General features: G+C 50.1%; 1 protein-coding gene across 6 annotated transcripts in view; it reads right to left on the bottom strand.

Moving 5' to 3' along the window:
- Window positions 1-13,095, bottom strand: part of EPN2 (epsin 2) — an 82,651-nt gene that overhangs the window by 55,951 nt on the left and 13,605 nt on the right. The window contains exon 1 of one of the 6 annotated variants that reach the window (XM_082706913.1): window positions 7,313-7,659. The exons of 4 other annotated variants lie outside the window; for them this stretch is intronic. The gene's annotated coding sequence lies outside the window, so the exon portion shown is untranslated. Of the gene's footprint in view, window positions 1-7,312; window positions 7,660-13,095 lie in introns of those variants that run through there. One more of the 6 variants, XM_082706911.1, reaches the window with a different exon arrangement.

The raw sequence follows: 13,095 nt of genomic DNA, 5'->3' as shown, positions 1-13,095 counted from the left end.
GTGAGCACTGGGTAAAGCCAGGGGCAGCCAGAAAGAAAATCTGAAAAATGACCCGTTTCCCTTTTTGTTCACTATCACGGGAGTTCAAAACAGCTGCTCACCGCAGGGACTGCCCTACATGAAGCCTCCTGGGTGTTCACGTCAGGGGAGTGGACAGTCGCCCAAGCCGGCACCCTTCAGGGCTGCAGGAGAGCCGGAGAGCAGAGACCACTCCCGATGGCCTGGGCTGAGAAGCAAGGCTGGCCAGTGTGCGAGGGCTAACACAGGGGCTTCTCAGGCTGACCCTAAGCACCGACATCCTTCCTTTTCCAGCGGGGAGAGCTAAGGCAGGCCGATGAGCAATCCTTAGCCTCTGCGTCCACACCTGTCGGCTGTAGCCAGCAGCTGCCCAGGCAGACAACGGCAAACCATTGGTGTCCAAATGCCTGCCTCCTGTCCCCGGCAGCACCGAGGGGACAGCATCTGTAGCAATGTTCCTCGGCCTGTCCCTGAGGACAACACACAGAGAACGCCCCAAGCAGGAGCGGAAAGGCCGCAGAAGCCTCTCGGTGAGAAATGTGCTGGATGCCTGGGGTCTGCTGGGGTGGGAGGTGCACAACCACCTCCCTCCTGAGCACAGAGACCACCTGTTAAACGCGGTCTCCATTCCAGCTCTTGCCCTTTGCGGCTGGCATTTCCCAGAAAGGTCTCAGATGGGCTCATTCTTTGAGACCAGTAATTGTCACAGAATACCATTGGAAGAGCAATGGAAAAGAGAAGAGGCCTCTTCAAGAGAAGCCAGCAAACCAGTACCTGAGGCCTGACCATCGGCTGTACAAGTTCAAGACCAGATGTGTGACCTCATGAAGTCTTCCTAATGGTCTGAGCGGGAGCGACTCTTACCACCCTCGTTTTACAGACGGGGAAGCTGACGCCCAGAGAGGCTTGGGAACCGGACCAAGCTATGCTGCCGGCATGGGTTAGGACCAGGATTTGACCTCAGACCTCTGGCATCTGGTCCCACACCGGGATTTCTTCTGGTTTCATGCCAGTCCAGCGCCCAAAGTCGTGACAGCGATGAACCTGTCCCTGCTGAAGCTGCAAGTCTAGGAAGGCGCCTCCTGCATACATGTTTAAGAGGCCAGAAGACGGCGGAGAAGCTACCGTTGAGCTAGAGGTCCTGTCCCCAGTCAGCTCACCAGACCCAGTGAGCAGGGGCAAAGTCGCTAGAGTTAGAAGGGTCTCAGGTCTCATCTACATGCAGACACCGAGGTCCAGAGCAGTTTAACGCTGCACCCAGATCAGACTTGGGCACTCCCAGCTCCTACCAGCATGGCCAACCAAGGAAGCGGGTTTTAATGCTCTTCAAAGAAAGCTTCCCCTTGAAAGGTGTAAGGTACTGTAGGCCAGCAATACAATGAAACCAGTCAGGAAATACCACAGAAAATCCAAAGCTATTTCTAAAAATGTGCTTTAGGGGCGCCTTTAGTTGAGTTTGACTCTTGATCTCAGCTCTGGTCATGATCTTGAGGTTGTGAGTTCAACCCCCGGCTGGGCTCCACACTAGGAATGGAGACTACTTAAAAAATAAGGGGCACCTGGGTGGCTCAGTGGCTTAAGACTCTGCCTTCGGCTCAGGTCATGATCTCAGGGTCCTGGGGTCGAGTCCTGCATTGGGCTCTCTGCTCAGCAGGGAGCCTGTTCCTCCTCTCTCTCTCTCTCTGCCTACTTGTGATCTCTCTCTCTGTCAAATAAATAAATAAATAAAATCTTTAAAAAATAATAATAATAATAAATAAAATAGAATTCAAATTTTAAAATGTATTCTTGGGGCACCTGGGTGGCTCAGTGGGTTAATGCCTCTGCCTTCAGCTCAGGTCACAATCTCAGGGTCCTGGGATAGAGCCCTGCATCGGGCGCTCTGCTCAGCAGGGAGCCTGCCTCCCTGCCTACTTGTGATCTCTGTCTGTCAAACAAATAAAATCTTTTTTAAAAATGTATTCTTTAGAATACATTTTTAAGAAATGATGTCTCTTTGGCTGTAACCCCGTCTCCTACTAAGTGAGTCACATCAACTTGAACAACCTAAAAAACCTACATTATTCCTTTGAAATTGGTGCCGTTCTCTGAATTGCCACTCAGAAAAGACTAGGTCGCAATGCTGAAAGGTAAACTTCCTTTTTTGGTACAAAATAAAAATATTATTTCCCTCCTTCCTCCTCTGCTGGACACATTCCCAGTGTTTTATTTACTCTGCAATACTGACTGGATATATTAGGAGGAAATGTTCCTTCTAACTCTTAAATGTCAGAGTCTGCCCCAGAAAAGGCATGAGCCAGCCCTAATGTCTTCTTGCTATTCCTCTTGTTTGCTTCGATTTTTATTATGTACTATTGGATACACATAAAAGATTAAGTGCAAACCACATGTGAGACACAAACCAAAGGGGCCCGTGACACCCACATTCTCCTCAGGGCATTGCATGACCGCAATGCCCACCCAGAGGGGTCCCTCCCCTCCCTACTTCCTCTGCCCCGGGCACACAGTTCAGGTTCTGAGTTCTACAGTCCCTGGTATTTTTAAAAAAATATAATTTTACCACAAGTGTTATAAAACCAAATAATGTAAGTCTTCCACAGCTTGTTTCTGTCATTCAATGCTGAGTTTCTAAGACTCATCCACATTGCTCCTCCATATGGTGGGCTGCAGTCTACCCATTTCGTGTTCGTATTTAACAACTGACCCACGCACTGTCCCATCCACGGGCATCTAAACTCTTTCCAAATTTCTGCCATCACGGATACGTCTGAAGTGTGTTCTGTGCCTCTGTCTCCTGGGACACATGTGCAGAGCTGTTCCCGGATATGTTCCTGAGAGCTGAAGAAACAGCTCAGCCCATTTACAGAGTGTGCAAATCTCTCTGCATATCTTAAAAATATTTTTGCTGCCCTAATTTATATCATTTTATCGTTACGGAGCAGATCTATTAATGGTTGAACAAGCACTCTTTACACACTCAGTGTGTAAAGAACAATGCCCACAGGCCCAGGGGTTGGGGGTGGGGGAGCTGCTGTTAGGGAAGCACAAGGCATGCTTTCTGGTCTGGGCTGGGGGTAGATCAAAGGCATGTTACAAGCTGGGTGCTCCAGCAAGAAGATCAGGACGGGCTGCAGGATTCGGCAGGTGCATCTGAGGCAGTGGGGTTGAAGAATGAGAGGCACGAGCCTGTGTATGGGGGGAGAAGGCCATGCAGGTAGAGCACAGAGACAGTGGGGGGTCCGGAGTGCAGAGTCTGCAGGGGGCAGGCGGGCTGGTGGAGGCTGCAGGGCTTCATTTGGCACACGACAGAATCTGGACTTGCCTACTGTGCTTATTCACTTTCAAGATTTTAACATATCGGGATGCCTGGGTGGCTCAGTTGGTTAAACAGCTGCCTTCAGCTGAGGTCATGATCCCAGCATCCTGGGATCAAGTCCCACATTGGGCTCCTTGCTCGGCAGGGAGCCTGTTTTTCCCTCTGCCTCTGCCTACCACTCTGTCTGCCTGTGCGCGCTCTCTCTCTCTCTGACAAATAAATTTTTTAAAAAAATCTTAAAAAAAAAATAAAAGATTTTAACATATCCCGGTAACAACAATAACAGGGGCTAACACACAGCATGCACTGTGTGCCAGGCACTGTCTTAGGAACTGTCTCACTGAATTCCTACTATACGCAGCACTATTGTCGGTTTACTATTTTTCTTTAAGTCCATTTCCTTTTGACACAACTGGGTGGCTCAGTTGCTTAAGCTCTGGCCCGGGTAGTGATCCCAGAGTCCTGGAATCGAGTCCCACATCGGGCTCCTTGCTCAGTGGGGAGCCCACTTCTCCCTCTGCCTGCCACTCCCCTTGCTTGTGCTATTTCCCTCTAACAAATACATATAAATCATTAAAAAAAAATCAATAAATTTTTTTAAAAATCCACTTACTTTTAAATTCAAATACCCACTTTAACAACATATGACGAGATCAGGGATCACTGCGATGGCTATTTGGAAGAGGGGGGCCTTCGTGTTTCGTTTTTGAGGTATCGCAAAGAGCACATAATATTCACTGTCTTCGAGTGTCAGTTCACACCTACAACTGGGCACAGTCACAGCGCTGAACTACCATCAACGCTAATTCCAGAACATGACCATCACCCCCAGAAGGAAACCTTACCCGTGAGCAGACCCCTTCCCCTGGCCTCTAAGACATTCTGTCTCTAGGGATTTGCCCATTCCAGACATTACAGATGAATGGAAATCATCCCATCTCTGGCCTTCAGTGTCTTGCTCTTCCACTGAACGTTTTTTCAAGGTTCATCTGTGTTGCATTATGTATCAGTACTTCATTCCTTTTCATGGCTGAATAATTTTCCCCCGTATGGACACATGTTTTACCTGCTGTGTTGGAGGACGTCTGGGTTGTTCCCCTCCCTTACCGGCTATCACAAATAGTGTTGTTATGAACATCTGCATCCAAGTGTTTGCACTGACGTACATGTTCAGCTCTCCTGGGCATACACTGGGGAGTGGACCTGCTGGTTCACACAGTCAGTCCATGTTGAACTTTCTCAACTGCCATAGTCCTACAGCATTTCTAAGATAACTGTGAAAATGAGTAACGTTCAAGTACGCACCACTTAAAATTATTTTAGGAAATATTGTTGGAACGAAGCTACGGAAGCTGGCTTTTGTTTTGTTTGGGAGCAGAGGAATGACGCTGTTGGAAGAGTATTTCTGGAATCCTGACCAAGCAGCACAGGGTGAGAAGGCCAGGGTGGGGAAAAGGGAGGGTGATCTGGACGGAAGACGACTTACTCCGACCCCAAGGGAGGCGATGAAGGGAACTGGGGCCTGAATGTGGGTGTAGCAGGGCAACAAAAGGGCAGGAGACCTCAAACATAAACACAGAGCAGGAGACTCAAGCCCTGATGGCCACATGTCAGTGTGGGGTCCAACAGGTGGGGGTGGAAGTAGCCAGGAGAACAGAGGCTCCCTGAATGGAAGATAAAGGTGGGAAGGGTTTACAAGTTTCAGGAGAAGGAAAGAGCCAGAACCGGTGGTTTCATTTCAAACAACCAAACGTAGCTGGAGGTTCTGGCAAAACAGGCATGAAAAAGGCCGACTGGCAGCCGTGGCAGCCGGCACCTAGAGCTGGGGAGGGGTACTGGGATCCACATGTCCCTCTCGGAGGGGCATGTGAGAGCATCTGGGGAGAACAGGCAGATCAGGGACTGGGACAGAACTCAGGAGGCTGGCAGTCTCTGGGCGAAGTCCGACAAGGGCCGGGGGGTAGGGGGACAGGAGACATAGGAGAACCCCCAGAGCAGGAGAGGGGAGAGCTTCTGGGAGTGCTGCTGATCAGCAGGGACAGAGGAGCATTCAGAGGATGTGGCAAGGAGCATGCTTCTCGGTGCCGTGAGCAGCAGCGGGTGACTGGAGGAGCCTGGCCTCCTCCTAGTGACACCAACCAGTGGCTCAGACACCCTCATGAGGGAGGCCCCACAGAACTTCCCGCCCCATAGCTCCACGGCACATGCTACCTCCTCCCCAATCTCAGGGCAAAACTGGACCCTTCACCCAAATTTCCCTTCCCACCAGGGATCCTCTGCTGGAGGATCCACCACCTGCTGCCCGCTGGGGCTTCCGGCTCTCCCTCCACTTCTTCCTTCTTCCTCCCATGACCTCTGGACTGCAGCTCTTGGGGGACAGAAGCCCCGACTGTCTCCACACTGCTGCCTGCTCACAGGGCCTGGCACGGTGCCTGGCACACATCTGCTACAGGAATGAATGACTCCACAGGGCACCAAGTCCAGCCCACCTGCTCACACACTCCCTCCAAACACCCCTCCTGGCATCCTGTGCTCCTCTCCGTACCTCCCCCCACCCACCAAACCTCCAGATGCTCTGACGGAATATAAAACACAACCTGTCAATGCTGTAGTTCAGAAATAACACTTTGGCAGAGTGGAATGATGGCCGCTCTCCCACCACTGTCTGGCCCCATCACTGAATCTTAGTTTTCTCTGGAAAATGTGAATGGTACCCCACAAAACACCATGAGACAGTGGACAGGAACAGGTTGTGAGAACTGGTGAAAGCTTTGGCTTCTACTGGTTGCCATGCTTGTCCACATCATTAGCAGGCCCGTGGCCCCTTGCCACCCATCACCAACTCAGAAAAAAGAGTAAAGCAGGACCAAGCTGATGGGGCAGGGGGGATTTCTGAGTCAATTTCACACTAAACTGAACAAGCAGTCTGCAAACCATCTTTTTTGTTTTTTTCCTAATTCTTAAAAGATTAAAGTATGCTGCCAAATGTCAAAACACAAAAGCCAAAAAGAAATTAAAGTTGTTATTTTCCTTTTGGTTTTATCTTCATTAGCCAAATGCTTTTGTTCAAACAATGTTTACACTGCCATTGTCCTGATTTGTTTAGAAAAATAATAAAAGGGGGCACTTCCAGCACGGAGGCCTGAGCGCGTACACAAATCTGCCCAGTTTTTCCTGGGCCCAGAAAATACTCCAGTTGATAAATCTGTTGCACCAGAGGCTGAGGAAGAACTGTTTACTTGCCTCGGAATCCTCACCGGCCACGTCAGTACCCAAGCCTCCCCCTCCTCCAACCACCCAGGGGATAAGCAGCCGTGAGAACAGGGCAGCTCTTCAGCACACTTATGCCTCACAAGGAAAACGTGAACCAGATGCCTGGGATGGCTTGGGGACGTCCTGGGGATGGCTTGGAGACGGCCACTGAGCAGAGAGCCCGATGCGGGGCTTGATCCCAGGACCCTGAGATCATGACCTGAGCTGAAGGCAGAGGCTTTAACCCACTGAGCCACCCAGGCAGCCAAGGGGTTATGTTAGAACCACATACTCTGTGCTGACTATGTGCCCAAATTCTGCAGGGGAGGCATTTTACAGGTGAGAAACGAGACGTTGAGTAACACAGAGCATGAGCTGGGGTGACGTCTGTGCCCCTACCAGAGCCACAACACACCCTGTGGAAACCTGGGACGAGCCCAGTCCTTAACCTGGGCCGATTTAAGGTTACTCCGGTGAGGCTGCCTTTCTCCTCTCCCATACCATCATCACACACTCCTTCCCCAAGCTGCTCCTTGGAAAATCTGAGGTCTTCTTATGGACCAGCTTTCAAGGCTGACCCATTTCGTTCCAGGTAATTTCTACCCTGGAGCTCCCGCCTGACTGATGAACCCTTCCTGGCCTGACCTGTCCCCTGACCTGGGGAATCGCTCTCCTGGGTCCCACAAAAGCCCCTTGTTCTTCGCCATAGTAATGAGTTCTACTCACCAAGTATTTCCAGGTCAGGTCCCTCTGCATTTCTCCACCCCTCTCTGAGGTCAGTCATGGCACCAGCCAACAAATTGTGCCAGAAGTGACATGTGGCGTTTTTCTGTCAAACACTTTAAAAGCCAGCGTGTGATTCTCTGAACTTCCTTCTCAAATGGTGGTGATGGTAGAGGCCTTGAAGATGGAACTCCTTATCTACTCGCGGGAAGGGAAACCATGTCCACACGCAGACCTGTGCACCAATGTTCACAGCAGCACTGCTTATGACAGCAAGGTGGAAAGAGCTTTGTCCGTCAGCAGATGAACGCATAAAGACAATGTGGTGTAGCCATAAAATGGAAAACTGTGCAGCCTTAAAAAGGAATGGAGTACAGATACATGCTACAACACGAGAAACTTTGAAAATACACTGAAGAGGAGACAGCCACGAAAGGTCACATAGTGTATAATCCCATTTATACGAAATGTCCAGAACAGGCCCACCCACACAGACAGGAAGGAGACCAGAGGCTGACGGAAGGGGGAGAGGGGATGACTGCTTAATGGATATGAGGTGTTTTGGAGAGTGATGAAATGTAAAATACAACTGTGCGGGATGGTTGTACAACTCTGAATACACAAAAAACTACTGAACTGTTCATTTCAAACAAGTGAACTTTACTGCATGGTATATAAGTTGTGTATCAAAGCCGTTAACCAATAACAGAGAATCAGACAGGGTGCTTCCATCAGCCTGGGCCCGTGAACGACTATGATGACCAAACGTGCCAGACACGCAGCAGGAGGACAAGTAAGGCCACAGACACGTGAGGGGCTGCTTATTTTCACAGCATCGAGTGGCCCATCCCCATGCAGACTCCAAATGCTTCTACACTATTTTATGTTCATGTTGAAAATGTGTCTGTGGTCAATTAATTTAAAAATCATGGAAGGAAGCCAGGGTCGTGGTTCTGTCCCAACAGAGACCAGACTCTGTCCCAAGGCCAGTCTGAATCCTTAAACACAGGAGATGGGGTGGGAAGGAAGTGCTTGAAAAAGTCTGGCTAGACTAAAATTAATTCCTAGCCTGAGAAATTTTTACAACTCACAACACAACAAACTCATCTTCCGAAAACCAAAAGAGCTCACAGAAATGAAGAAATAAACAACCAATACCCCATCTCAAGATGGGAAAAGAACTGTCCACGCAAAAATAGAAATGGTCTTTAAACACTTCAGAAAAATGTAAATTAAAACTACATTGAGCAGAAGCAGTTGGGTTCTTGTATATCAAAATAGCAAAACACCAAAAAGGAAGTTGAAAGGACCCCGCTCCTACTATCAAAGCCACTGTCAAGCCTTCCTGACACCCTGTAACCGTGCACCTTCCCACCTTCCACCAAGTGGAAAATGAACTCCAAGCAGCAAACAAAACAAACAAAAAAACAAACAAACAAAAATAAACCACATGGAGTTACTTTGGACACCCGTCAGGTTGGCAAAAATCCAAACATCTGACTATACGTTCTCTTGGCGAGGCTGTGGGGAAACGGGCACTCACAGTTGCTGATGCAGTATAACGGCAGCCAGCCCTGCAGAGGGCAAGCGGGCAAAATCAATCAAACCACAAACGTGTTTACCCACCCCCGCCCCAGCAATGTCCCAGGGACCTGACCCTTAGGTCCACCTACAGGTGCCCGAAAGGATGCAGGTAATATGACTGGGTGTAGGTGCGTGGATGCCACTGCAGAAGGGATGGGACAGAAAACAAAGTAAAACAAGGGAAATGACTCTTGTTCCTCTAAGAAAAGGGAATACTACATAGCTCAAAGAGAATGACGATGACTCTCCAAGTACTGACGTAGAAAAGTCTCCAGGCTACAGTGGTCGGTCAAAGAGCAAGGTGTAGAGGCTAGGTGCGGGAACAAAAAGGGAGAAGGAAGGATATAAGTCTGTAAACTTGTGCTTGTCTTATTTGTGTAAAGGAACACTAGAAGGATATCGAAACTACTGAAAGGGGTTTTCTATTAAGGAGAAAGGAGGTGGGGAACAAGGCAGATGACATCAGAGGAGAAGGACAAGATCTCTCAAAGTATACTTTTGTATCTTTTTATTTTAGACCAATGTCAATGTGTGGCCTATTCCAAAAAACATAAAAAGAAAATGAAACATTAAAAAAAAAAAATGTAAGGGGCGCCTGGGTGGCTCAGTGGGTTAAGCCTCTGCCTTCAGCTCAGGTCGTGATCTCAGGGTCCTGGGATTGGGCTCCGCATGGGGCTCTCTACTCGGCAGGGATCCTGCTTCCCCCTCTCTCTCTGCCTGCCTCTCTGCCTACTTGTGATCTCTCTGTGTGTCAAATAAATAAATAAAATCTTTAAAAAAAAAAAAAAAGTAAGCCCTATCCTCATTAAAACAATATCAAAGCCCTTGGCCAGCAGGTCCCAGATGCCGGTGGCCTCAGCAGGACAGGAGTAAGCGTCACCCGGGCCCTCCATTCCTCTGCTGGCTCACCTGTGAGAGCCCCCACGACCCCGGGAAAGCTCAAGGGCAGGCACCAGCAGCCAGCCCTGCCACAGTCTCTGCCAGGCTCTGCAGGTTTCACACCTGGAAGGCTGCAAATGGCCTATGGTGGTCTTTCCCAACTGTCCACACCCCTTTCCAACCTGTACTCTCCCCTGCACTGCCCAGAGATCCGTGCACCCCCATCCCCACCCTCCCATCCCTACTCACCCCTCCTACCCCTCACCCCCACTCCATCCCATGCCCGGCCCCGAACAGGTCTCTCTCTGATCAGCAGGGGCAAAGGGAAGGGAGGGAAGAACAAGAAGCCACGAGCCCCCACAACTTGAGCAGCAAGAGAGTCCCCAGCACCGGCGACCAGCCAGGCAGCAGCAGAGTATTGGGGCATGCGGGTCGATCCGACACAAGTTCCGTCTGCCAAGACGGCACATGACACAGCCCATGGGGAGCAGGAAACACAGCTGATACCTTATGGTGGAAGCCCAAAGGGTACAGACCAGGTGTGGACTGGGCAAGGGGGAGATCAAGGTGGGGGAGTGGCCCACAGAGCACACTTCAAGCAAAATAAGTGGCTCGGTCCCCAGCGCGGCAAGCAGAGAGAGGACAGTGGTGAGAGGTGAGGCCAGGAGAGACTCTTCCTCCAGGCCCTCCAGGGCAAGGGGCATCCCGCCCTCCAGACCCACCAGAGAGTGCAAGCTCCCCAGGAGGCAGCCCTCCTCCCTGCCGATCTCTCTCTCTCTCTCCCTCTCTCGGTCCCTGGAGAACTAAGGGGGGAAAGCTGAAAACAAAAGCTGCAAGTGAGGACAGGCTTTGGCCCTCAAAGGGGTGATACTCATTGGTCTGGAAATTTCTGAAGTGACTCAGTGCTCAAAAGATGCCAAGTGAAGGAGGTAGTGCGCTCTCTCATCTTCAACAAAAGCAGCAGCAAAACCGTGTTTCCACACGACCTCCCAGAAGGAGCATGACCTTAGGCTGACTGATTTAAATGATATTTCCATGAGCCTCACAGGGCAGTTTTTTAGAAATCTCATTTCTGAGGCCTCAATTTGGAAGCCAGTGGGTTACAAAATGAGTTTTTTCTCTTAAAGAAGACATTTCCCCTTTTCAAATTTTAAATGGATTTCCTTCTTCCAATTTGAAAAGAACAAAAACAAAGACCTTGATAATAACTTTTAAGTTTCTATCAAAAAGATTTCTTAAATATTCACCAGTCGGTAGTGTGACACAGCACCCAAATGCAAACTCAAAGTGGCGAGTCTATCCCATGCCACGCCCCCGGCCACCAGGCCCCCCCAGCCGGATGCAGCACAGAGCAAGGGCCTGCCCTCCTCCCGGGACAGGCAGCCTTGTGGGAGAGCTGACCTCTTTCACGGGGGATGGCTCAGGAACAGGGCAGGCGTGCGTCACAGCGGTGGGCAGAGAAATCAGGGGCCTTCCCCCAGTGCAGCAGACCTGCTCATGAAACCCTTCCGGTGTCCCCATGTGATGCCAGTGCTGAGGGCCCCAGAAGGAAATGACCGTCACTGACAGGTCATGGGTCTCCCTGAAGTGAGCGAGCTGACCACGACCTAGACCAGCTCTCTGGACTGGATCAGAGTGAGCTGGTGAACCTCAGGCAAACACATTTCCTAAGGAACTAGCCTGTGGCCTCTTCTGGGGGCTTCCTTTTTTTTTTTTTTTTTTTTTAAGATTTATTTATTTGACAGAGAGAGAAACAGCGAGAGAAGGAACACAACCTGGGGGAGTGGGAGAGCGAGAAGCAGGCTCTGCACTGAGATGGGAGCCTGACGTGGGGCTCGATCCCAGGACCCTGGGATCATGACCTGAGCCGAAGGCAGATGCTTAACCATCTGAGCCACCCAGGCACCCTATCTCTTCTGGGGACCTCTGAAGACAGTGGCAATCAACTGTGTGGGAGGAACAGGCTGATGCCCACCTCAGCAACATATTATGGGCTCAGCATCACCAAAGGGAAAAGTCACATTCAGCGAACAAAAGTGCTGCCAGCTTGACCGCTGCTCTTACCTAAGAACAGAAGACAACATTTGGGCATCAGATTAGGTATGGCTTAGTCTACTCTCTAATGTACATCAGAGATGGGGAAACTGAGGCCCAGAGAGGCCAGTGTGCCTCTCCAGAAGTCTCTGAAATGCACGCAGTGCTAGAGGTCCTTGGTTCCCCTGTCTAGCTCTGAAGTCATCCTCCGGGCTGACCGCTTCCCCTCCATGCTTCCCCATCTGAGCACCATCACCAACAGCCCCGCCCGCCCTCACCCACAGCCACCTGGTTAATCAACCTCTCCAGCCAGCAAAGCAGAGTTCCCTCTCGGCCTCCTGACACCTCTGGGAGCTGCAGACCCCGCTGCCCCCAGCAACAGAGGAGGGGACAAACCACAGGAAGTGCTGACCTCTTCCTACCATGGTCGTTCAAGGGAAAGCTCTGTACCATTCTGGTGATGGTTGCACAGACTGTCAAGACCCCTGGGTACTAAACAAACCAATGATTTAGAGAAAACAAACCTAGCTACTAACAGCAACTGCAGTGACAAGGCCACAGGTCAAGTTTGAGTCTGATCCTTCCTACTTCCAAATTTTCTTCAATGACCATTAAAAGAGGCACCATAAATATTCTCCAAGACTCAGGATAAAAAAGAAAATCAACCTGGAAATATCGTATTACAGACAGTCTATTTTGGTAGAGCAGACTGAAATACAAACCAAAATTAAGCACGAACTAGGTCCCAAGCATGGGATGTGGGTCCTGAATGGCCCAAAAGACCTGGTTAAAAAGCCGTACCCCCTAGGCAGGCCTGAGATCTTCAGAGTCAAATCCCCATGGCTCCTCCCCAACCCTGGTCCAGGAGTGAGGGCCTCTGTGGTTCTGGAGAGAAGTCCCTCGGAGCTGTCCCACTGGTTCCACTGGCAGGAAAACCACTGGACACCACATAATCCTCTTTACCCAGCATCTCTGAGCTTAAACCACCTTACTCTGGGGAAGGCTGTCCTCCCACATTCCTTCCTTGTCTATTTACCCCCCCCCTTGTTTGCTAAACAAATATGAAATGGCCTTAAGTAGCGGGTTCCCAACCCACACTTGTGAATCTCTGGGGAGCTTTGGAAACATACTTGGGCTCAGGCCCCCTCCCAGAACAATTAAAACAGAAGGTGGTGGGGCACGAACAATGGCATTTAAAAAAAATAAAAAATTTTTAAAAAGGCAGCTCCCCAGGCGATTCCGACAAAGCATAGGAGCCAAGCAGAAAACCACTGGCTTAGAGAAGCCCA

Source organism: Mustela nivalis, assembly GCF_964662115.1.
Source record: "Mustela nivalis genome assembly, chromosome: 17".
Lineage (NCBI taxonomy): Eukaryota > Metazoa > Chordata > Mammalia > Carnivora > Mustelidae > Mustela > Mustela nivalis.
This window is presented reverse-complemented; position numbering and strand designations above follow the sequence as displayed.